The following is a 25,492-nucleotide window of genomic DNA, read 5'->3' as shown; positions in this document are numbered from 1 at the left end:
CAGTGGGAGGAATTAGAAAAAGTCTGACGTGTCACAACATCTTTATACTCCTTTACAAAAATGTATTTAATTTTTGTTGCTTGAGTATTATTTGAAATGTGCGACATGAAGAATGTCATTCATTCAAGGTGGAGGTGTCCACAGCGCCCCCCCACTCTCTCGCGCGCTGTGTGTGTGTGTGTGTGTGTGTGTGTGTGTGTGTGTGTGTGTGTGTGTGTGTGCGTGCGTGCGTGCGTGCGTGCGTGCGTGCGTGCGAGCGAGCGAGCGAGCGAGCGTGCGTGCGTGCGTGCGTGCGTGCGTGCGAGCGAGCGAGCGAGCGAGCGTGCGTGCGAGCGTGCGTGCGAGCGAGCGTGCGTGCGAGCGTGCGTGCGTGCGAGAACAGAGTTGCAGTAGTGAACTTGCAGTCTGTCTAAATGCTGCAGTGGCTCAGGGCAAAGGGGAGGTTTCTATGTGTTGTGCCGCTGTTGAGGAAGTAAAAGGAGTTGGTCACCGGAGCGAGAAAAAAGAATTGCGAGCGCTGTGTGTGAGGCGTCAATCGCTCTTCTCACACTTACTTTCTACAATCTGACTTCAGTTCACTACCTCACCATCTGTGTCGCTTATTCCGCATGGGTCAGAGTTCGCCTACGGTGCGCACCTTCTCCCTAAAGTTGTTTTTTTATAGATCACAACATTTGCGTGGGAAGTGGCGTGCGCACGTTTCCAGCCACGTTTTGTGCGTGCGCCACGTTTATAAATGAGACCCCTGCAGTTCCTGCCAGAAAAAAAGGGAAAGCATATCAGAATGTACCTAGAAACAACTCATACCATAACTATTGCACCATCCTCTGTTGTCGAGCATTATGCTCAATGTGTTCCAACAATCAGTGCTAAATATGCCACTGGTAGTAAAAGCTTCAGAGCGACACTACATTTCCATAAGTATGCGACGTCTTTCATAATTTGTTCAAATGGAGAGAAATATTAATGCTGTGCGTGCAATGATGTTTTAGACAATGGTACTGCATGCTTCCAACACTGTGGCAGCAGTTTGAGTTTGGCCCTTTCCGCCACATCTATGTAGAAATGGTTTTCCCAACTAATTGTTGAAGAACTCGCGTGGCCTGTCCTTGACAGAGCCCTGACCTCAAACTCCTCTAACACCTTGAGGACGAACTGAGCATCGGCTGTTAACCACACCTTATCGTCCAATTTAGGGTTAGGTAGAGATAATGGTTTGGGTTAAGGTTAAAGTTGTAGTTAAAGGACGTTAGCGTTCGACCCTCTGTTGGAAACAAACCGTGGTCTCCCATGTTAAAGACTGTCCAGTTGTCCTGTCAACCCCAGTCTTGTTACTTTTTGGACACTCCCTCTGCCACCCCATTTCCTTGTTTGCTCCCAACAGACAGAAGTGATAACGCCCATAAACCCTACTGGAGCAATGTCGCTTATATGCAAACATTTCTTTCTGAAATTGTTTGGTTTTGTTTTAGGAAGACCGTCTCAAATGTATGGATTAACTGAGTTGACTCAGATTATGCTGCAGAAGTTGTTTGAGAAGCCACTATGGACATTTCGATATATTTTTAACACTATTATGAGTCAGTGTTATCACATCTTTCTGCAATGACTCTAATTCAAGCTTATTGTGAGTAAGTACTTGATTTTCTTTTTAAGGTCCAAAGAAATCTTCAAGGGTACTTCATATAAATAATCAGGTTTCTAAATGATTGCTGCTAAATGTATTCCACTGCCATAAGTATCCTTGAGGAATCTGTCCTTTTCTACGTAGAGGGTGACTGGTAATTTTGTGACTGACGAGATACGGGCAGCAACTGTTAAAATACTCCATAGAAACTCTCAAGACAGTTGTTTGGCTGCGTCCCCCCCCCCCCCCAACATGGCCTTCCGAGCTGTGGGTTGTAATTATTTTCTTCTTTGTAATTTTTTTTGTTATCAATGCCACACGATTCATTAAACAGGGGCCACAGAAATGGAGTTCAACTATCAACAGAGCATGTTATTTCTTGGCTGTAATGAGTATTTTAATGACAAGCAATAATATTGCACTCCCTGCACAGGGACCCACCTCAATATACTTTGATACCTTTGATGTCCAATTTGTACGTTCTCCTTTCATTCTCTCCTCAGGCTTTTGCCTATAATGTTCTCTCGTAACCTTGAAAATCCATCATATCAGAATATTCCACTGCTCCTTATTGCAGGTATGACCACTGCAAGTGTGCTACCTTATAATTATCTCAAGATTGTTAACCTACTCTATTAATTGTGAATTTTCACTGAGGCAAGTCTCTGAGGGTCAGTTTTATTGAATTGTCTGTTTGAATCTCTGTCTACTCTAAATGGAAATGCATTTAGTTTATTTCATTCATCATAAGCCCTGTAGTCTCTGGTAATCTCCGCTTCTCCTCCCATCGCTCATAGAGAATTGAACAAATCATTTTATCCACAGTGGAGGGTTATTTTTCACTGGCACAGGAGTGGGCTGCAGTTTACTGCATTATTTAAGACACAATTAAATAGAGTAAAGACAAAGCAAATACAAAAGTGAAAACACACATTAAGGGAAAACCACTCCAGAAATGCATTAAATACAAAAACAAATTTTAAATAAGAAAACAGCAACAAATATTGTTACAGCAGAAGGGCTCCAGCATCTAGCTCAATTTGATTATGCTTCTTTTTTTTTGCATATCCTTCAGGTTTTTGTGTACCTGAAACAATACTTTATTAAGTTTTAATATTTTTTTCAGAAGGACCATTTAAAATTTGAGTATTTGGTCAATTTATGCAAAAAGAGTCCGGAGATTTGCTCCCGTATTTTCTTATTTGTTGCAACCAACATCTCTTGACTTCTATAGGTGCTTCATTTTTATAGCACGTACGATACAAGCATGTAGCTCAATGTGCTACGCATCTCAGAATTAACAACACACACAACAAAAGATCACACGAGATTAAAATATATGAGAAATAAAAACAAAAAAACCTGCCACTCTGATACTTGTTGGAACACAAGGAACATTTAAAAGAAAAACAAAATATGGGCCTTGATCTGGCTAGAACATGAAATGAAAGAAACTCCCACATGTGCTTAGGAGAAAGGCCATTAGTCAAGTAAGAGAACTTCAAATCAATTCTGACAGGTACAGGTAACAATGTGGTGTCTTAACAGTGGGCTAATATAATTCATTATCTTTGTTTTAGTTAAGACTCCAGCTAAATTTGCTCCGACAGCAACATTTTGATTAATCCTCTGTAGACCTTGAATATCCACAGTAAAATCCCTGGAAATTTGGAGTATTATTTAAGACCCTTTGTAACAGACTAAATATTTGGTTCAGGAAAAGATTTAGCCAGATAGTGGCACAAATTTGAAGGTCATGAGGTCACAAGACTTTTTAAGATTCATCCCGTGAAGTTCATTAATATCCATAAAACATCTTAAGAGAGGCCAGACAGCAGATGTCGGAATGTGAATACAAGTATTGGACAAATGGACAGAATGCCTCCCCCAGTCATAGACTCTGCCACTGGGTGAGCAAAAAGGCACCTTCACTAGGACTCTCTTTTTCCTTCTAGAAATGAAGAGAACTCCAACTCTGTCAATCATCTCTGAAGGTGTCCAGTTAACCTAAAAAAAAAAACAGTCTTACAGTCTGATCAGCAGAAGAAAGAAAAATCTGAGAAAGTATGCGATCCCTTTTATAGCAAATCAATGTTCCCCACTTAGGTACAGGTTACATAGAGGTGAAAGTTTCCCTGCTGAATTGTGGGCCAGGATTTATCACACTACCTCTATAATCTGTATTTAACCATCCATTTCTCTTTGTGACCATTATGGCATTAAGATCAGAGAATGACTTTGCAAACCCCTTCACAGGAAAGATACTCTGACATTATGAAAGCGTGCACGCATTCAGCCATGATTTTGTGCAACTTCTAATGGTATCAAGACTTCTCTTTAAAGTTTTTCAAATCATTAAGTGATTCACAGTCAGGTTTCAAGTCCATTCTCAAATATTACTAAGGGACGTAATCAGTGTTTGTGAATGTGATGTAAATGATTTATTAGAACACTTTGAAAGACCAGGCTTTCAGTTTTAGTTCTGCCAATCAGACTAAATTTGGAACGGTAATTTTTTTGTTCTGGTATGTGTCAGTATACACGAAAACAAAAATAAATTATCATGCACGGCGGACATGTAAACCTGTGGGTGAATTCAAATTTGAAAACTGCCTGTAGAAGCTTAATGTCTGCAGCAAGAGGAAGAAAACAGCCTTGTGACTCGTCCATGCGTCCAACTCCAAAGTTGGAGGGAAAACTTTACATGAATCAGCCCATTACTTCACAAGTACTTGCTTTAATTAATGTCACACCTCCTGGGGATGAGTCCAACAGTTGTACCCTTGTCATGTTGTTTATGTGTAAAGCACTGGCTGTGTGAACATGCAGAGGCTGGACTAGATTACATTGTTGCCCTTGTTCCGTCGTTTGGTCAGTGACAAATGACTAATGGGTTAGAGTAATTAATTGTGGAGAGACTAGTCCTGGAAGGGTTTAGCTTACTGCTGGAACATATAAAAAAACAATTTTCAACGCTTATCTTTGAGCTGCATCAGTGAACAAACCACAAATACCTGAATTTTTGTGACTTCAAAATTATTTTCTATTATTTTTTATTTGTTTTAGCTGGCTGTTATCTTCATTAGCTCCGTGTCTAAGCCTCGATTTGCGCCAGTTTTGGGAAATGTTGGAGAGCTGAGTCAGGAAGATGTTTCACAGATTTGATCAAATCAAAATCACCGAAGATGAAGAGAGCTAGGCATTGAATGTCTGCCCAGTGCAGATGTCACTATAGGCGTTGTCAGGGACGACCCATTTCAATCTAGAATACATTTTGTGTTATTGGACATAAGAATGTCAAACTGCTGCCACTATACAGAAAGAAAGCCATTTAGTATTTCACACCTGGAAAAAAGAAGAAAAGTTTGCGTTTTCAATAGCTCTCTCATTTATGTATTTATTCACATCAAACCACCTCTGATGTGTCGGGGACATCCTCTCACAACTTCCACAGCTGGTAGTTTGTGAAAAAGACCTTAGCAAATCCCTAAACATCCATATCAGTGAGCATTTTGCTTTAATATGCATATTTCAAGGTTTGCATTTTCAATAGCTCACTCATTATTTAACTTATTGACATCAAACCACCTCTTATGTCTGTTACATCCTGTCACATCTTTCACAGTTGTTAGTTTGTGAAAAAAAGCCTATTTCAAGGTTTGCAGTTTCAATAGGTAGCTGCAGGTCGCTGCGGGGGTCCAGGGGTCTTGGCGTCCCTTTCTTCAGAAGACCATGCGGTCAGGCTTCTGAGATAACATGTAGGCCGAAATTGTCATATACCCATGGTGCTCGTGCACAAGAATGTCGACAGTAGTCCGTGTTAGATTCCGTTTAGCTTCTTACCGGTGGGGACGTCATGTTACGTACCTTGCCCGGCTTCAGACAAACCATCACACAAAGGCTTTATCTTGAGATGGTTGCAATGTGCAACCTCGAGCTGCATCACTGATGATGACTGAGCTGTGCTGAATTATTGAACTTTTTTTATGGTTGTTGTTTTCTCTCCAAAGAGAATTAATTCTTCAGAGATAACTGATCCGACTGAGAAAATGGACCCATTATCCTCCCCAGAATTATTTAGCGGTGCTTTCACACTCACCTTTTCTGCCTTTTCCTATTCATACTTGTTGGAGCAGCGCAGTGCTTCTTTCTCATTACTGACAGAACAGGAAGTAAATGAATTATCACTAAAAATAAATGGAGTAGTCTTAGGCCATTGTTTAAAGTACCAAACATCAGTAATAAAAGGCAGTAGCTATATTTAATGAGTGATCTTCCTCTGTGGACTTGGTGGAAATGTTTTTCTTCGTCACCAGAAAGGAGAAGATAGTTGCCGTGGTATCAGATTGACCTCTGACATCTAGAGGGAGCTCAATTTCGGTGTGTCCATGATTTTGGAACTGCTGCTCTTAATGCTACAAATTCAACATTTTGTTCAGAGACTCAGACTCTGCTGCTGTAATAAAACAGAACTTTGATCTGAACTGCTGGGTGGTTGTGTGCTGGATGTACAGATGAATTGCAGGAAGAATCAGAAGTTATTAGTGAGTGAAAAGCTGCTTTCCTCCTTACTCCTTGTATCTGAGCATTAAACAAGGCCAGGCACTCTTGTATGAAAACAGCAAGCTCTCATCAATAAGTGGCTGTTAAGGCTAGTCCAGAATTATTTTTTTTCAAAAGTTTAATCAACACTCTTTCCTTAAACTGTGAATGTAGTTTAGATTATCTCCTTTTGCTTGGTAATTTATAATGGAAATGTTTAATATGCAGCTTCACTTCACATTATTTCACTATAAATAGAAATTTGACATAGACAATTGAAGGCACAAGGCTCTGCCCAGTCAATGACGGCGCAAGAGGTTTTGTTGGTAATTCAACATCACGTCTACTAAAAGACCTAGGGCTTTAGTTTATAAAATCCTTGTGGCGTAAGTGTATCATTGGCTGAGCACCGCCCAGGACTATTGGGATTGGTTTAAAGGAATACAAATAAGCAAGATCGTTTTTGAACTCGGTACTCTACCCATTTATATGAAATATTGGATTAACAAGGATCATTAACCCTCGGTGTCATAGCTTCCTTTCCAGTTGAAGAAAAATGTTTTATTCTTTTATTTTGATGCAAATACTAATATATCATAACCATTTACACAAACTACAGTAGTATCAAGACTGAAATGGCCTCAGATTGATGCAATCATTGCAATCAACTGCTTTATCAAACTGTATTTCTTTATTTTTTTCGATATTTTTTACAATGATTAACTGTTTAAAAAAAACACCACACCATCTGCCTCTGGCTGCAGATTTGTGATGCAGTGTGTCTTTGCATTTGTTGTTGCACTGGTGCAATTAGAATACGGCTTACTGAGTCAAAAGACTATGGGTGTCACACCTTCAAAAAACCATGGATCCATAAGCTTTGTTGACACTAATATAGTTTACTTTAAAAATGCACTACTTCTGCTAAGTATACTCCTGGTTTCAATACTACCCTGGAGTTTTAGAGCCCCTAAAACCGAGACTTTTCAAAACTGCTGGCCCCGTTTTAGTTTGAAAATTTCCGGGGTTGTGTTTCAGTCTCTAACCCACTTTCATTTCCTCATCGGGTCTTATAGTCGGCAGCAGTGAGAGCAAAGCCTGGCAAACACTTACTGTCAGTAAGAGTTTATCTTGCCATTTCTCATTGGTATTATTTTCTGCAGCTAAGCAAACAACTGCAATTAGACAATCTGCTTCCTCTACTACTGTACACGAATGACCAGTGTACATGAACTGTAATGTGATGTAATGCATTTGTAGGTGTGTTAATATGGACGGAATTACTTCTGATAGGGAGGGAAAAATGCTTGCCTTAATGGGGATCACTTCTTGTTTTATAATGAAAAGAAATTGGTGCTGGCGTAGACTCGGTCACCCATAGATTGCATATTATGAATTGGGGGAACTTGTCTTAAAATAAGTTGTCCATCATACACTACCTGACGGACTGGCTCTATCTGCTGTCTGCGCCTCAGCAGTCCACTGTAATGCCAAACCATTTAGTCTGAGCTGTTATCCAGCAGCTGTCCAGAGGAACAAAACCACACATTGCACCTCAGATACAGTAGGAGAGCAGCAACATACTATGGCCTCCTCTCAAAACTTGTTTGGGAAAGAACATTTTGGATCCAAGCCCACACTGAAAATAACTATGAGCATACTGTACCTACACCCTTTAGTCATTGGCAGAACAAAAAGGAAGCAGAGGTATGCAAGTGAGCACATATCACAAGTGTATGTCATACTTGCGAATCTTTCATTTATCAATGTTATGCAACTATATTTGTATATTAAACTAAAAAAAAACGTATTCTCAGAAATAATCAGAGGATTATTGTGTGCTTTTGGCGTCTTTAGTGGTAGCTCTATCTCTGCTCCCATGTCATTTAGCTGAATTCTGTACAGCGCCTGGATAATGGCTGGAGCTGCAATGATTTAAACTGTGACAGATTTCACCGGCCTTCTCTCTGCTGTAGGGTGACACAAGTCAAATAAATCGCAACTCTGAGTCCAACTTGGGAAAAGAGCCCAATGACTTTGGCCTGTCACAAATGTAAACGCGGCTGCTGATGAGTGGCAAGGAAGTGCAGAAGAGAGATGCCAAAGACATATGTGAGCTAATTTAGAGACACTGACACATTTACATGGTTTGAACGCCTGGGAGCATGGACACGTTTATTTTCTTTAGCCCTGCTAGCTGCCATGAAGTTTTGTATATGCATTCATTCATTCCACTCAACTATAATAATTTTGATAATCCCCTGACTTTTCATCTAGCTTCATCTTCAAATCAATTTGCTGAATAGTTTTCTTTGAGCCCTTTGATTCCCCTCCGTCAATCTTAGCTTCTTTTTGTTTTGTGATAATTGTTAAAGGTGAAGATTTAACGTAAGATGGAGAACATTGTAAACATTGTCATTGTGAACATGTCAGCATGACAACATTACTATTTCACTTAGAATTACAGCTGTGCCAAAGTACAGCCTCACAGAACCAACGGCATGCTGTAGAGTCAAGCTACATCCACACTACTTCATTTTAGTTTTGAAATGCACCCCTGCTGCTACATTTACACCTGTCGTCCACACTGCTCCGGAGTTTTTGAGCATCCAAAATGGAGAAGTTTGGAACTGCTGATAGCCCCAGTTTTGTCTGAAAATGGAGAAGCAAAAAGCTTTGGAAGACATTTGGAGGCAGTGATGCATTCACCCGTATTTGCTTCCTGATTGTTTCTTAAGGCACTCACTGTCAGTTCTAGTTCGACCTCGTTATTAGTATTTTCTATAACTGAGCAATTGACTGCAGAGTAGACAATCTGCTCCCTGTTTACACTGATTTGCACATGCCCAGAGTACGTGAATGGTCACGTTTATCACTGATTATTACTGATATGCAAAGGCGGCGCCAGGCAGGGGCTTGGGGGTGCTGTAGCTACCCCTAGGTTCCCATAGAACCCCCAAGAAATTGCTGTGGTATATTTATAAAAAATATTCGAGTTAATGTGTGAATACTATAATTCGGATTTGAAGAACGAATAAATACATTGAGTGCTCGAAATGGGCTGGTATGCCGAAATGTCGGACAACCCCAGAGCTCCAGCAAAAGAAAATCTCTGGCGCCGCCACTGCTGACATGGAGTTAAATTCTTGTCTAGACGGGGATCGGTTTAGTTTCTAATAAGACATAGTAGTATGGATGTCAGTCTTGATCCCTGGTAAACTTCTCTTTCAGGACATACAGCACATTCTGCTTATAATAGGTTGATCAACCAATGTGTCGTGCCTCCAATTACTTTATATCAATGCGCATTATGTGGGGAAATTCAATCAATGATAAGTGACATGTAGCCTTGACAACTTCCCAAATTAATTAATTGATTTGTGACTTAAAATAATACAGCAACCCCCTAGTCCAATTTTTTATCATGACTTGGCAACTTTTGAGAGTAGACCTTCTTTTTTTGTATTGCTGAAATTTCAAAATCGTTTCAGAATCCAATAATAAGGATACAAAAACATTACTTGATGTAATGTCTTGCCCAGTGGGAAACTGAAAAGATCACCCGGGGGGAAGCATTTTTTGGGAAGAACTAATTTTGTCATAACAATTTGAAACAACTATTAGACACCAAGTGTTCAGCAAGTGTAGAAACTTATTGACTGTTGGTAGGTCAGACTTAGTACGTACTTGAATGGTCTCAGGAGTGGAATAAGAAAGGAAAGCCGCTGAGCATTAGTGCTGCAGGCGCTGAGAATTAACAGTGTACAGAGTAGGACGGCAACACGCCAGCCTCTCCAGTCCCACGCAGTCTACACAGGAGGGACAGCACTCAAGCAAAAAGCCATTTATCTGTTAAACACACCCTCTGGATTATTTATCACTGTTGTACACAGCACCCATCAGCTGGAATCTCAATGTCCTCCCAGCTGCCTGCTCCGCTCAGGTAAATCAAAGTGACTGTTTCACTGAATGAGGTATGTGAAACCATTAGGGCATATTGCAGGAGCCAATAGGGCCTGCTGCTTCCCCATATTATGCTGCAAAGCCGTGGGTGTTGTGCATCGAAAGAGACACATCAGTTTTGAAGGGGGAGTTCATGCTGCTGAGGTCGCTTGTCACATAGGCGGCTTTATATTTCGGTGCGAATTCTCAGGTGAGGCCTGACTAATAGCTATATCGATGCACATCCACACGCCTTGTCTCTCCGTGACCTTTCCAAAAATGCTGGAAACCATGGGTGCAGGAGTATCATGCATACTTAACTATGGAGATATAAGGAGCAGTGCAGACAACGTTTTTCTCTGCGTGGGTTTGAAAGAAATGTTCATCAATACCCGTGACTCAAACTTAACCTGACCAGGTGGTGGTGCTCATTATTCATCAAAACCCCATTCAGACAGACACAAGGATGCACACACACACACACACACATCATCATCATCAGCATGTCTTGAGGCCATCATCAGTCTCTCCCTCACAACATTCTGCCAGACAAGGGTTGCACGCTGCCCTGCTTCCATCAACTGGGCAACGCCTGACAAAAAAGACAGAGGAGGGGGGTCTTATCAATAAAATGTTAGCAAGAGAGTGAGATGAGGCTGCGTGGTGGTGATTAGCCCAAGAAAGCAGGCTGCCCGGCTCACTGTAATTCTGTGTGGCCACCATGTAGCTCTGACTACATGCGTACCATTTATGTTTTGGTGTCGTTTGAACACTGAGGCATTCAGCAGAAGACTGGCATTAATTCAATCAATATGAATAATAAAGTTTAAAAAAAAAACCAAAGGTGTGGTAGCTCCGAAAAAGTAAGTTAAAATCCAGAAAAAGTGGAATGACTGAGAGAGTTGTGCATTAACATCTGCTCACGCACCAGGAAGCTACTCTCAATTTATTTAGCAGGATAATGTTTAAAGGTTGTTTTTTTGATTGCTGATTAACTCAGAGCTACAGGATTTATATTTTTATCATTTCAATTTTGACGTTGGAGCACAGGGTGTTTTAGTCTAAGTAATGACTTGTCTTACTGATGCATAGTTAGCTTAGTTTAGCACAAAGACTAGAAACAGGAGGAAACAACTGGCCTGGCTCTGTCCAAAGGTTACAAACTGCCTCGACCAGTACCTCCAAAGCTCACTAATTGACATCTCATATTATAATCTATACAGTGTAGAGTAAAAGCATCAATTTGCAGTATAACTGAGGATTACAGTATGTACTACATGGGAGTGTGTACTACAGTCCGTTACTTGTCACAGTCACTAAATAGTCTGACACCTTCAATCCGCGAACAGAGCATATATATATATATATGTATATATAATATATTAATTTGTGAGATTTTGAGTGGCTGGTAGGCAGAATTCTTTTAACATTTATCATAACCAGGCTAAGCTAAGCTAACTGTATATTGACAGCTTTGTGTTCAACGGTCCCTCTTTTTCCATTTCAACCCCTGACCTGAAGGATAGATGACACCTAACTAAATCAGCCATTTGATATTGCACCAAAGAAGAGGTTAAAGAGACTGAAGACACATGTACATAACATGCAAGCTTCTGGATCATCATCATGTGATTACTTACATTGGAACATTACTATCCTCATATCAGTACATTCAACTAGAGTAGTCTACTGTATGTTGATTTAGAGTGGTCACTAGCCAGCCCTTCTCTCCTTCTGCAGGCTGTCCTCTCATGCCTTAATCTCAGTTTTGATATTTTACCAATAGTCGTCGCTGGATCTTAAAGAGATTCACTTCTGGCCTATCCGTGGCTCAGCTTTCATCTGCTCTGTCTCTGCTGGGCAATGCAAACCTTCCTCTGACAGACAGTGTGGCTCTGTCCTATAAATGACCTGTCCTTTGGGGATTCAGTCATCTTTTCAGAGCAAATGAACTAGCCCAGTATGATCCTACAGATCCAGGCACGTTAGTGTTTTAATATTGTAAAAGGCAGCCTACAATTGTGGTACTGCATTGGTGATTGAAATCATATTACCAGTGAGAATGTGGATATTCACTCCCCTGTCTGCTTTTCACCACCTGTCATAGGTAACAGAGACACTGATACTATTTAAAGTTTAACACAATGTGCTTGTTTCAGTTGTGTCTCCAAGTGTCTGGCCCTAATTTCTTGCTTTATTCTTAGTTGAGGCTAATTTTATCTAAACAGCTGAAGTGGGTTAATGAGTAAGTCATCAATAATTTACCCCAAAGTTTCTGCCTGCCTTCTCATCATACCTCTTTGAAAAAGAAGGAAATGATACTCTCATCAAACACAGGTATTCTTTTCCATCTATTTCATTCGTGTTTAATTTGGTTTTGAGGTGGAGATCAAAGGAAATGAACAAGATTTCTTAAAGTGTAACTTTTTCCATAACTTGTGTGTCTGTTAAGTTGGGCTCTAAATGCAATACCCTGTTCAGCGGAGAGAGGGGGGGGAAGCTAAAAAGGAACAGAGGTTTTCATGTCAGTAATTTCACTGTTGTCTTTGTTGCATTTCTTTTTTTTACCTGTCACATCCACTTAGGCTGAGGCGAGGTGGGGTGCTTTCTGAACCAAAGTGCCCTTCACTCTACTCGGGCAAGTACTCCCTGGGAATAAAAAACAAAACCACAGGCTTCCACTCCATGAAACAATTGTCTCTGCCACTCCTCAGAGATCTGCCACTACAATCTATTGACTTTCAAAACAGAATGGCAGTGAGACAAAAGCTGATGCAAGGTGTTTATTCAGAGTAAAGAAATCAAGATTGTGGTGAGGTCTTGGGCCATTTGATCAATCCCCATGAGTGATTTTCTACGGCTCTGTCCGCACATTTGGGCTCACTTCACAGGGGTGCAAACCCACAAAGGCTGCTGACAGTTGAAGGGAATGAGTGTAGTCACAAGTTGCCTTTTGGGCATTTGGAGGCTTTAGGCCTTCTCACGCTGACCCAGAACACACCACTTGCATTGGCAGAGTCAAAATGAAGAGGCATTCACACGGTAGAACATTCAAGCACGGATAAAACGTGCAGGAATGTGTGATGTAATAAGCAGCAAAATGTATTGAACTGCAAAGCAAATTCTGTCTAATGATGTCACATCCTAAGCTCCCTTGAAAGATCTGTTCCCTCAAGTGTCATGTGGTGACAAAGCACGAGCATGTAGCACAAGGTTGTTCCCACAGTCAACTCCCAAGCATCTTAGGTCGGACTAGTGCACGAGTGCGAACGAGACATGGTGTTCTCCAACGGAGACAGTGTGCGCCAGAGGGCTGCAGAAGCCAAATCCGACTGGAGGAAATGATGGGGTGAATCCACACTGTGGTTCTCTTCAGCACTGCAGTGTGTCTCTGACTGCCTAATGAGGCCTTATTAATTCAGATCAGGGTGAATGATTACCTCATCATTCCCATTCTCCAGAGAGCTCTTGCTCCCTCTGTACTCTGCTCAGTAAATTTACAGCACGGTAATCCAGAGAGCGTCGCTCAATGTGAGCCTTTAATATTGGGCGTCGGGAGCAGTCGCGAGCCTGGACAGGCCTTTAACAGGAGCATGTCATACATGTTACTGTGGGGTTCAGCAATTACTTGGATTATTTATTTAGATACCACTAACGACGGGTTTCTGTTTTCTCTCTTTTTTTTTTATCTATTCTCTTTTGGAGAGACTGCACTCCCACCAGCAGCAGATCTCTGACAGTAAACACAGAACACCCTCCCTATCTCTGTGCGGAGACTAGTTGCCTAGCAATGAAGTCTCTGATTTTATGGTCTGTGAGGCTTACATACCCAAGAAAAAAACAAAAGACAAAAAAAACTCCCATCCATCAGGATTAGATATAGAGAACTGTAACGGCTCGTACTTTGTCTGTGCATGCTTATGTGGACAATATCAGCAGCTGGTCTTTGGATATTGACAACAAACAGAGGCACAGCGAACAATGCAGCATGGCCACACTAGAAGCTTAATCCCCAGTGAGTGACACATCGCTCATCGATCCACATCCATGGGTGACACTGCCCTCACCATCTTTTGACATAGTTGATGACATATTAAACAAAACCTTGTATCCGAGGGCAACACAGCTTTTGTTGTTTATCAAACCGATCGACTTTCAAGCTTCAGTGAGAAGAAAAGGAAGGCACTGCTCTGCCTAGGGTTTTACTTCCCATCTCACAGGAAGTTAACATTTTCATGGCGCTAGTTGTTAACAGCCATAAGGGCTGGATGTTTGATTCATTAGAAGTTTGATTTTAGTGCTGGTGTCAGTATGCTGAAACAACTTAAAACGGGAAAACAAAAACATGATCTGAGTTCATCAACAGCAGTGTTCATTTTCTTTAAAGGATCTCTCTCTGTGTGTGTGTGTGTGTGTGTGTGTGTGTGTGTGTGTGTGTGTGTGTGTGTGTGTGTGTGTGTGTGTGTGTGTGTGTGTGTGTGTGTGTGTGTGTGTGTGTGTGTGTGTGTGTGTGTGTGTGTGTGTGTGTGTGTGTGTGTGTGTGTGTGTGTGTGTGTGTGTGTGTGTGTGTGTGCGTGCGTGCGTGCGTGCGTGTGTGTGTGTGCGCGTGCGCTGTCTTGAAGAGACAATCATGTCATGTGAGAGAGAGCGTGTGTCAGGTCTTCACACTGTAGTAGATCCTCAAGTGAAGAAAGAATCTCATTTCCCTTCGCTCAGGGGGCTCAGGGTGAATTGATGCGCGGTGCTCGTGGCCCGTGTAAAATTGACCATGAAAGTCGCTCAATTCAGATCAAAGTCAATACAGCCCCTCTCGCCTGTTCAATAGCTGCAGTGCATTAGAGGTCGCAAGAAGGCTTATTGGCCTTTCTCCCCCTCTCCCAACTCGCCTAGTGACCAGGGACACTGTGATGAGGGCTCTGTCTCTATATAAACAGAAGAGGTGATGGATGGATGATATGTCCAAATACATTTCAATTCAATTGCATCCACTTGTGTAATCATTTACCATCCAGCTAACTCTGATTCTTCATGCCATGTCTTTGTTGGATCTAAAGAGACTTACTAACTTATCAAATAGAGAAAGAATCTGAGGGGATTTATAGGCAGCACTGACAGTGTCCTTCTTAATTGGCTTGTTCATTGTCTGAGGAAAATGTCAGTATTTGTCTCGATATTTTTCCTGCTACTCCTCTGAACCGAGATTGTTGTTCACTACAGTGGTTGTAGTTGTCATTCAAAGCTAACAGCACCCTCCTTTTACCCAATCTATCCTAATCCGTGTAAAGTGCTATGTTGGAAACATCTTCGCATCGCAGATCATGTTTTCATTGTCAAAAGAGATAGGAGTTAAATTCAAATGTTTCAGACACTGGAAAGAGGGAGCTGCAGGAATGGACAGTATGAGAAAACTGACGTGTTCACTGATCATTAGAGAATGAAACATTAGTAAGTGACAAGTAAGAACCCAAATTAACATTATAAACCTGAATATGAGCATAATGCGTCTCCTTTAAAGATTTCAATTTATGTTTAAGGTTGAGGGGTTAACTCCCATATTTTTTATATAAAACACTGACAGAATGTAGAAACACACTTCACTTGCCTAAGGTTAAAGAGAGATGGTTAATGGATAAACATAAACAATGCAAGACATGTCGTCCAAAGAGAAACGCTCTGCTACACATTGCACTGATGTCAATGTTGACACATATTCCAGGAAATCAAACTGACAGTTTACTGACCATTGGTTTCTTTTAATAATGACAATGACAGCGTTGATTACTGCAAACATAAAGACAAAGGTTGACGAACCTTATTAACCCAAACTGTACAAAACAATCATCCAGTGGTTTTTGGCCCGAAACATAACCAAAACTTAACGGTAAGGGTAAATTTCACACAATGATTTGAAACATTTTTGGAATGCAGCAACAAATGATCTTGTCCTTTCAATAGAGGCATCACAGAATTAACTAGTAGTGCATTTTCTGGTTTACACCCTGACACTTGCATACAGTGGGGTTCAAAGGTTTGAGACCACTTTGGCATTCTTGGGCCATATGAACCTCACACTGTTGTACTTCAGGAATAAGCTCTGAGCCTGAATTGTAAGTGCCAGATAAAGAATTCTGGCCCAAAAGATAATGGCAAAATAGTTGGATAAAAGTAATTGGAAAATGTAATCAAGTTCAATCAATGTGCTACAACTGCTCCTGAGCCTGATTTATTTTCAAATTGTCTTTTCCATCTGGCTTTTTTCTTGACTACATTCTGCTGTGATTTGCTGTCAGTCTTGATTTTTTTCTTCTTTAACAGATTGAAAGTCGAGAGATTTCCTGTTGATGAAAAAATTGTTGCAAACTGAAAACGTCTTCAATTGATGCCTGTAAAATACCACCAAGCTGACCATGACTGACAACTGACACATCACCTCCCCATGGTAAAATAAAGTAAACACGATGTAAAAATCTGAAGGAATGATTTAAAAGTGAGAAATATATCTACAAAGAATTTGGGCTTTTACATTAAAACATTTGAGGATCTGCTTAGTTAGCTGGAATAAAAACTAGTTTTATTGCAACAGACTCAAAATGACAAAAAAATCCCTCAGGGCAGTGGCATCACTTTGGGAATTGACATGAAAGCTGTAACACTTCAATCACAGTAGTTCAGAATGTCTCAAATGCTGGGTGAGGGTAGATGAGTTTGATTTTAACAATATGAGCTCAGTACACAGCACTGTGCCAAATGTGAAATTGTCATAATATACTTGAAAGCACTCAATGGTCTCTGACTGCTGAGGTCTTTCATTTCTTTTTATTGAACTTGAGTCTCCCGCAGCCAACTTTATTTGTTTTCCTTCTGTATGATGAGCCGAGACGTCTCTCAGCTCTTCTCAAGCAATTAATACACAGCAATATAAAGTATGTCCCCTTAATTGCTTGAAACATTTATTTTTTTAGGGTAATGCTCTAAATATATGGAAACATTTGGACTGAATTTGGCTTGCAAATGATCTTGAATGTATTTATACAGTGTTGATGCAACAAATTAAACTATGCTTGACTCCACCACAGAGAATTTTTGGTACATATCTGCGTTTGCACAAACTGCATCACTGGCTCAATCATTTGTTTCCACTGTCCAAAACATTAAACAGGTGGCCAGATTGATTAATGGCATTTCATTTTTCCCAGCATGCAGTGCCAGAAACCCTAGAGTGTTCTGATATATGTCCTCTAATTAGAGCGAGCCAGCTAATGAGCCTCGTTTGGGCTTGGAAAACTAATAAAGGAAATCTAACGCAGAGGTGATGCCCTGCGGCAATTAGATAAGTTACCAGACAAGCAGTATTTTTCCAAGCGTTTCTGGGGGCGCCTCAACGTCAGAAAAACATTGTTAAGTGTCTTCATTACCTGAGATGAATTTGTCCGTTACTGTCCTCAATTGATCAAGATTGATTGGGCTACAGACACTTGCACCAGCTGATGAAAGCCAGACAGTGTGTCTGGCTCATTAAAGAGCGGCCTTGTTAAAAACTACAACAATGACTAAAATGTCCTCCTTGACTTATAGGACTGTTACTTTGCTGAATTGCAAGTATAGCTCCTATTGTGGACAAATGCTTACTGCTTGTAAAGGTAACTCATATTACACACTGACAGAAAAAACAAAACAAATTTGCTACCATGACCATTCTTTTCAAATTGACGTGTCCAGACAGGTATGCTGTAGCCTACTATAATTTAAGACAGGTGCATCATTGTTTAAGTTCATGTTTGTGCCTCAACTTTTCATTACATTGTGTTTTAGCAGCATGTGATGAAAAATGGGAGGATTTGCATTTTTGGTTTACAACTCAAGCAAAAGAGCAGCAATTTTGCATTACGAGCTAAAGGCTCCGATGTTGTCAAGCTTTAAGCAAAGTATACACAAGAGCCACAGATGTAGTTTTGCATGATTTTGTCATCCACATGATAATTGTGTTTACTTAACATAAATAACTGATTTTTTAAAAAATAACATGGCAATCCCTCTGAACTGTGATTTAGTTTTCATTATTCAGTCTGATACCAAGCACATGTTAGCCGTTTACTGTTTTGGAAGTGGGGTTAATGTTTGACTCAATCAGGAGTGACATTGGATTATTATTCAAAACAGAACTTGCAGTTGCAAGAAGCAATTAACATCCGTCATGTCCATCAAATAAATGTCAGTTGTTATTTCTGTGACTCAGCTCACAACAACCTGTTAAAGCCACTCATTCTGGTCGCCATGTTGGTGGCATTTATTTCTTTTTTGCCATTTTTCCTGATGTATCTGGGTTACTGAGGAAAAAATGATTAAGCAGCGATTTAGAGGTCTGGAAGAGTGTTAGCCTGGGACCCAGACGGATTCTGGGAGCTCATTTAAATTTGCTCTGCCAGAATGCGGTCTGAATCCCCTCCATTGGGAAGTGATTTCCCTCGGCAGTAAACGTGCCTGTCCAATCACAACGATTATCTGAAAATGGGCGGGGTTTATACCACGAAGCAGACGGAAGCGACATCTGAAACAGCCAAGGCTGCCGCTGATGAACGAGCATTTGACTTAAAGTACCTGATATTTTCAAATTTCTCCCACAAAAACGGCAACACCCGTTCACAGACATTGTGAAATCATCATCACAGACATCTCCTCTCTGTATGCTCTAATATGTTGACATTTTTCGAATCGCTGAACAGACGTCACATGATTTGTCCGTGTCCATTGGTAACGCCTCATGGAAATCGAAAATGACCCGAGAGGTTCCAGACTAATACGTATTTGGGTATTAGTCTGACTACGCCAGGCTAGCTGAGTGAAGTCTTTCATCCACCTTTATCACTGGGGTTTGTTTAGGTCGATTTCCTATATAGACTTTTTTCACAGAAAACATGAAGCTGCTTAAGATTCAGGGTATTGTTGGTGCTGGTTCACAGTCACGCTGTCATGACTGATAGACATGAATATGTTTATGTTACTAGTACTTGTGTTTTTCTTACTATCAAAATCAAATTGTTTTGAAAGGGGGGCTACTACAGGCTGCTGCCAGTGTTGTCAGTTAATTTTATCTATTCACATTATGTAAATCAATTTGCAAAACTTAGAAACCTGCCAGAGATATGTAATCCCTCCCATTGAATTATCTGAATTATTTGACTGCCAAGGTCACTGTCTTCACCGACCACCATTTTGAATAATTCTCTACCTATTGGTTCATGCAAGGATACTCCAACAAGTACGATTCTTTTTTAAAGCTGACAGGAGGCTACGCCTTTGGTTATTTTTTGTGCCTTTAAAAGAGTTCGGCAGCTGAATACGAGATAGCAGGACATCCTTGAACACACTGTAATGTGTGTGAGGCTTCCAAATTTTGCTAAATTTTCTTTTACTTTTCTTTTAAAAATTCTCCTCCTTCTGTCTTCTGTTAAAAGTCTGTCAATCTTTGATTTTATATGGAAGCATGTTTGATGTTCTTTATTTGTTTTCACTTTGAAATGATGGCATATATCCACGACGGCATCAAATACTCTTGTTGCTTTGTAGTGATGCCTCTAGCTCTCTTACAGCTGTTGGTTGCATTATGACCTCATGTCCAACTATAGAATGATCCTGTCAAGGTACTTTTGCTAGAAAATGCATGCTGCTAACTTAGCCATCAGAGCCGCCATTAGTGGCACACATTGCCATTCTGTTATGCATTACATGTCACTTGATTGTCACATGTGCACACTGGTCACATATTATTGTAGCTGTCAGCAGTTTGTAAAAAAAACCTTAATATAATAATCAAATGAGGAATAGTGTTTAGTAATACCAAAAGTATGTCAAAAACAAAGATTAATCTACAAATGTAATTTAGATATAAGGCATCAAGAATTAAGTCTATATATTTTAAAATATGGTCTTTTCAGCACAAAATTCCCTCTTTCCACAGTGACCGTGTTTGTCGCAGTGGAGGGATACATCATGGCAAAACACCGCTATTTTAATCTACAGTACATGGAACATCCAGGACTTAAATACCTTAAAGAGTTTGCTGCTGTGACCTTAAAACAAAAAAATATTGTTTTTTGATCTTGCACCTCTATAATCAAGGTTTAGGCAACTGTTGTCACTGTTGAGAAAAACCAACATTGGCTTTCAGGAGACAGGAAAAGCAGTCCATGTCAAAGTATAGCTTATGTGAACACTATCTTTACCCTAACTGCTTCCCTAAAAGCATGCTCACACAATAGTTTGAAACTGGAAATTCTTGATTCAAAATGAAATCATTCCAATGGAATCACTGTTTGCACCATCGCACTGATTGCAAACTGTCTTGACAGTGTTGACCTTTAAAGGGGAACACAGAGCCAGAGAGTCCAAACTGTGGGCAGTTGTTGCCTATTAGCTGCGTTGCACCAGACAGTTTGATTTAACCTCTCCGGCCATAAACTGCTCCACAGAAAACAGGTCTGTGGTTCCAATAATATTTCTTTTGAACAATCAGGTTGAAGTCATTGTCTTGTTATTAACCAAGATGACAAGCTTGCCAACCGACAGTTATCAAGCAGTTTGCAAACTTGTGAGATCAAATATATATTTTTTTCCCTTTCCAATACGGAGAACAAAATAACTATGGAGAGTAAATGGCACAGGGTAGGAAAAATACAAAAATCCGGGTAAGCTATTAGCGCTGTTTGGCTAGCAGAGGTGTATAGCTCATTAGATCTTCCAATAATTAGCTCTTAAAAACAAATATTTTGCAAAAACATGCAGATTATATTTTGCCGTGAATTGTACTTTTAAAAATATATTATGTTATTGACATATCTTGGGCAGCACAAAAACTACATACAGCGATCCTATTAATTACATTCTCTTCCAGTTTCAGATAATAATAATAATAAATTTAATTGATAGATACTGGACAGCTTTAGGCCACAATACGTTTAGGGCTAGTGTGACGCACCCACTGTGACGCACCCACTGTGACGCACCTACTGTGAATCCTTGAAGGACTGCCAGGCTGGCAAGTCTGATGTGTGTACACTGTGTGACACCAGCAGACCAGCAAGTCTTAAGTTTTGAGAAGGCCGATTAAAGCATCCTGAACTGATTGCTGCAGGGCTCATTGTTGCACATCCAATGGCAGCGAGGGACAACATAATCCTCTCAGTGTTGAATGACTCAGTACATACTGTACCTCTAAATGTGTTTGCATCATAAAAAAAATAATTGATACAACGTACAGTCATCTGTGGTGCTCAGTTTCCTTTGCTCTAGAGCACAATATGCTGGAGAAATGCTGACTTCTCCCAGCACCATTTTGTTTTGTTCTTCCTCAGAGCAATCACAGTAGTTCAATTTCTACACATCTGTTCCTTGAGCTGCAGAACAATAGGATTGAGCTTGGGAGCAGGATCATTGTAGTGTTGAGTTTTGAAGAATATGAAAAGTCTTGTAAGGTCATTGTGAGCCATGAATGTGACAAGAAAGAAAAATGGCCATGAGGGGAGAATTGGATCAAATTAACCACCTTTACATTATGTTTTACCAGAAGAATAAATGCGCAGTCAGATGATTTTAAGATCCTGCCGTAACAGTCGGGGTTTCTCATTGTCGAGAATCTTCGGAAATTAGCTGAATGTTGAGACTGTCCTTCACAAAAAAACAACCAGATAGGTCATTTTTCATGCAGCTTATTGTGACCTATGTGGTCATTTTAATGGTCGTTATGTATATGGCCACTAGTGGTAGACGTACCGTTGACATGTTAAGTCTGTCAAGTTTGTGTATGTCAATGGATTTGCTTATATTCTGCAAAGTAATCTTGCTGATTATTTGCCATGTCACCCTAACTATAACCTTAAACTTGACAAGCTCATTGACCATTCGTTGGTAAATTAAATAAATTCCCACAATGCTATGAGGCGAAAAGTATTAGTTGTGTACCTCCTGTCACTGGTAGAGGTGCTTATTTAGGAAACGGTTGATTTAGTTGTGCAGCACATACGACATAGTTCGTCATATGTGTTGGAGGACTTGTTGTGAATGTTTCATGTGGACAGTCCAGCTCTAGTAAAACAAAGTGACAATGACATAAATAATTGATTTCATTATACAACTGTGACTTAAACATATGTATAGAGAGGTTGACCTACCAAAGCCTCATTCGGACAGGATTAACATTACAGGGGTGCTTGGGGGACAAAATAATCGCTGTGTTCCTTGGTAATTTCACACAACAAAGGCAAAAGAGAAAGCAAGAAGCCTCCCACAGGAGAATTGCAAAGGGAGGACACAGAGGGTCAGTTAACACAGTCAATCTTAGCACCCAAACATGAGACACATACTGATATGATTCAGTGTGACTTCCACTTTCTGCAGATGTCATTATGTCATATGTCAATTGTGAATAACCACTCTTATGTCCATATATTTCATAATATTTTATAATATGGCTTATGTATTAAGTACTTAATGCTTCAAAATATACAATTTATAATCTACCCCTACAATAGAATAACACTGATTTGAATGACTAGTCAAATGAGACAATAATGCAATCACAAGACATTGGATATGGCCCTAAGCTGGCTTAAGAACACTTTAATTAATTAAACAATTAACAATGGAGTATTGTACAGCAGATGAAATGAATAATAACATGTAATGTATTCATGTTTGGCTAATAATAAAAACCCATCATAATTTAATAATGATGGTATTAGAATGGTTAAACCTCATTACCATTAAAGTAATCACTGAGGGTCTGGTGAATTCCATTGTCATTAATTGTCCATGATGTAGCCACATTTTACTGTGGCATTCAAGAGTAAACAGAGCTCGATCTCACAGCTCAGCTGCTCCGAGACCCAAACTCACCTGGTGCACACTGAAAGCTGAACAGTGAGCAGCGCTGCCTTTTTGTCAAAGGCACAAAAACAAAAAACAGATCGCTAATTTACATCTGTGGAAGGAACTTACCAATATGAAACCAAGCACATGCTGTGTTTCTGTGTCACTGTTGCCAGGTGACTGCAGAATAGCCGACAATCTGCTGTCAGTCCCACGGCCAGCTGTTGTTTATTGTGCTGGGTTGGTGTGATGTGGCTACACAAGCATAATAGAAAATAGCAGAATGGTTACAAAACAGCTCTTATTTTCTTCCAGGCGTATGTGGTTCCCCCAGGAGGGCCATCTCTGCATTAATACAACTGGTGAACAGAGAAAAGGAAAACAAAAACAATGAGGAAAAAAAAAACAATTTCTTTCAGTCCAGGACGCTCAAGGCACGCTTCCAAAATTGCAAGGTGCCTATAGCAGAGAAAGGCAAGATGCAGTAACAGCCAGGAGAAAACAGTGAGCACGAGAGCCTCCTTACCATCTATTGTCCCCTTTAACATTACCAATCACACCTACAGTGATCGCAGGTTTTTACCAAGCTCTGCTGCAGCAGTGGCTCAACAGTCCATCTTGTATTTCATCTGAAAGACGGGGGAAAACGAGTAAATCACAGCTGAGATAACATAATGAATATTCCTCTGAAAATGACTATAAGTGATGGAAGTGCTCATCTTGTTTATGTTCAGCTTTCTTCACTTAAAATACTGACTGGACTGGAGTAAGTGCACTTTGTCACCACCACAATCATCACTCGGAAAACAGGAGTTGCTATCATCATCTTTATCATTATCATCTACAACACTAACGTTACTGCACTGACAACAAATCTTGTTACAGCAGCAGGTTGTTCTTTAGCAGCAAGATAGAAGAGCAGAGATTAGAAACAAATGACTTAAAAAGAATTTACCAGTATGTTTACAGATTTCCTCCATAGTTTTTTATCCCACTCCGGTGGTCTTTGAGTTGGTCTGTTGTGTGGATTGTTAGACCAATGGCAGATGGAGTAACATATGAACTGACAAACACATCTCAAGAAAAAATAATGCACTTGACGGAGGAACAAAAGGAGGTGAAGAGGTAGAGTGATACAAAAAGAGATTTTAAAAAAAAGAGTGAACCTCAGAAAGACATTTGCTCTGTGGAGAGAGCTCTGGGACTTGAGAGGCTTCAAGAACAACATGCAGTTTGCTTTCTTTCGACCAGACGAGTAAGAAGCACAACCAGCCTACCTATTAATACTACTGGACCTTTGACTCAAAGTTATTTGTTCAAATTGGGGTTTTTTATAGTTGATTTCTGCTTTGGAGCCATGTTGCTAACGCTTACGCTAGGAGCCAGAAAACAAAGTTAGAGCTTCAGTGTTCATCATGGCTGTCGGTGTCAGAAAAGAATATGGGAGGGGCCTCTCCCCAAAAAAATGCTACTAGATTAGACGCCATTTCCTGTATTCTGGTGCCTTTGAATTAAGTATAACGGAGGCCAGCCAGTCCATTGCTGTGCAGTGTGTGTAAACCTCACTCGCCGACACGTTAAAAGACCTGCTAGCGACAGATGCTAGTGAACCTGGGTTTTAGCCTCCTTGCTAACGCGTCCGTCTCCCGTGCCGGAGGTGGGAAGTTCGAGGCCAATCCCGTTGCGCAATTACTTCTATCGCCTAAAACGATTTCCGCATTTGGGCAAGGTGTCCCAAGAGTCAAAAACACAAAAGCATCCAATACTTACATGATGCCTTTAAAAGCAACAGGCGAAGAAATCTAGAACATCCCCTTAAATGCCAAGCTTCTATAATGACAGTATGTGAGTACACAGCCAAGACCTACCCAGCTGTGCATACGGTGCACTGTGTAGTTAGTTGCTGCTCCCTTGGTGGTAGAGTGGCCTGTGTCCAGCAGGTGGGAGTAGTGAAAAGATGGTATGGAGTTTAATTGGCAGGGATCTCTGAATAAGCAAAATCGGGTGGATGGACTTGTGGTGCAAGAAAGCAGGAGCGTGGAAGGAAAAGAAGTAGCGAAAAAGACGGTACAGAGTTTTTTTTATTCATTAGGGCCTTCCTGACGTGGAATGGATTGGACTCACGGCGCTCTGAAAGTACCACGGAGTGAACAGACAGATGCGCTGAATTAGAGAGGGTAGAAGTGAGTGGGACTTGTCGCAGACGCCCATGGTATCCATACTTCTTTCTTGTCCTCTGTTATCTGCAAAGTGGCGGTGACAACTCTGCTCTGAGGAAAAGCACCTGCGTCCGTACCGGCATCTTGCTACTCACCCAACTGCAGTTCCCCTCCGATCTTCAGGGTTCTCCGTGCCTCTTTTAGCTCATTGTCTTGCTGGTGCATCAGGGCCTGTAGTACCTCGACTGTTCCGGTTCACTCCCAACGCTCTCCTGAACCCATTTCTAACAGAAGCGTACAGGTGATTTCCGCAGAAATACCCTACCTGCCTGTGTGTCGCTCACACGAAGTGTCACTC

General features: G+C 40.7%; 1 long non-coding RNA gene across 1 annotated transcript in view; it reads left to right on the top strand.

The window, feature by feature from the left end:
* The first annotated feature begins 2,177 nt into the window (after nucleotides 1–2,177).
* Nucleotides 2,178–25,492, top strand: part of LOC124849903 — a 43,005-nt gene continuing 19,690 nt past the window's right edge. The window contains exons 1-2 of the long non-coding RNA XR_007030532.1: nucleotides 2,178–2,204; nucleotides 16,427–16,550. This is a non-coding gene — a long non-coding RNA (uncharacterized LOC124849903). The remainder of the gene's footprint in view (nucleotides 2,205–16,426; nucleotides 16,551–25,492) is intronic.

The sequence above is a fragment of the Scophthalmus maximus genome, chromosome 3, assembly GCF_022379125.1.
Source record: "Scophthalmus maximus strain ysfricsl-2021 chromosome 3, ASM2237912v1, whole genome shotgun sequence".
Lineage (NCBI taxonomy): Eukaryota > Metazoa > Chordata > Actinopteri > Pleuronectiformes > Scophthalmidae > Scophthalmus > Scophthalmus maximus.
Note: the sequence above shows the minus strand (reverse complement) of the source record. Positions and strands in the feature narration are given on the sequence as shown.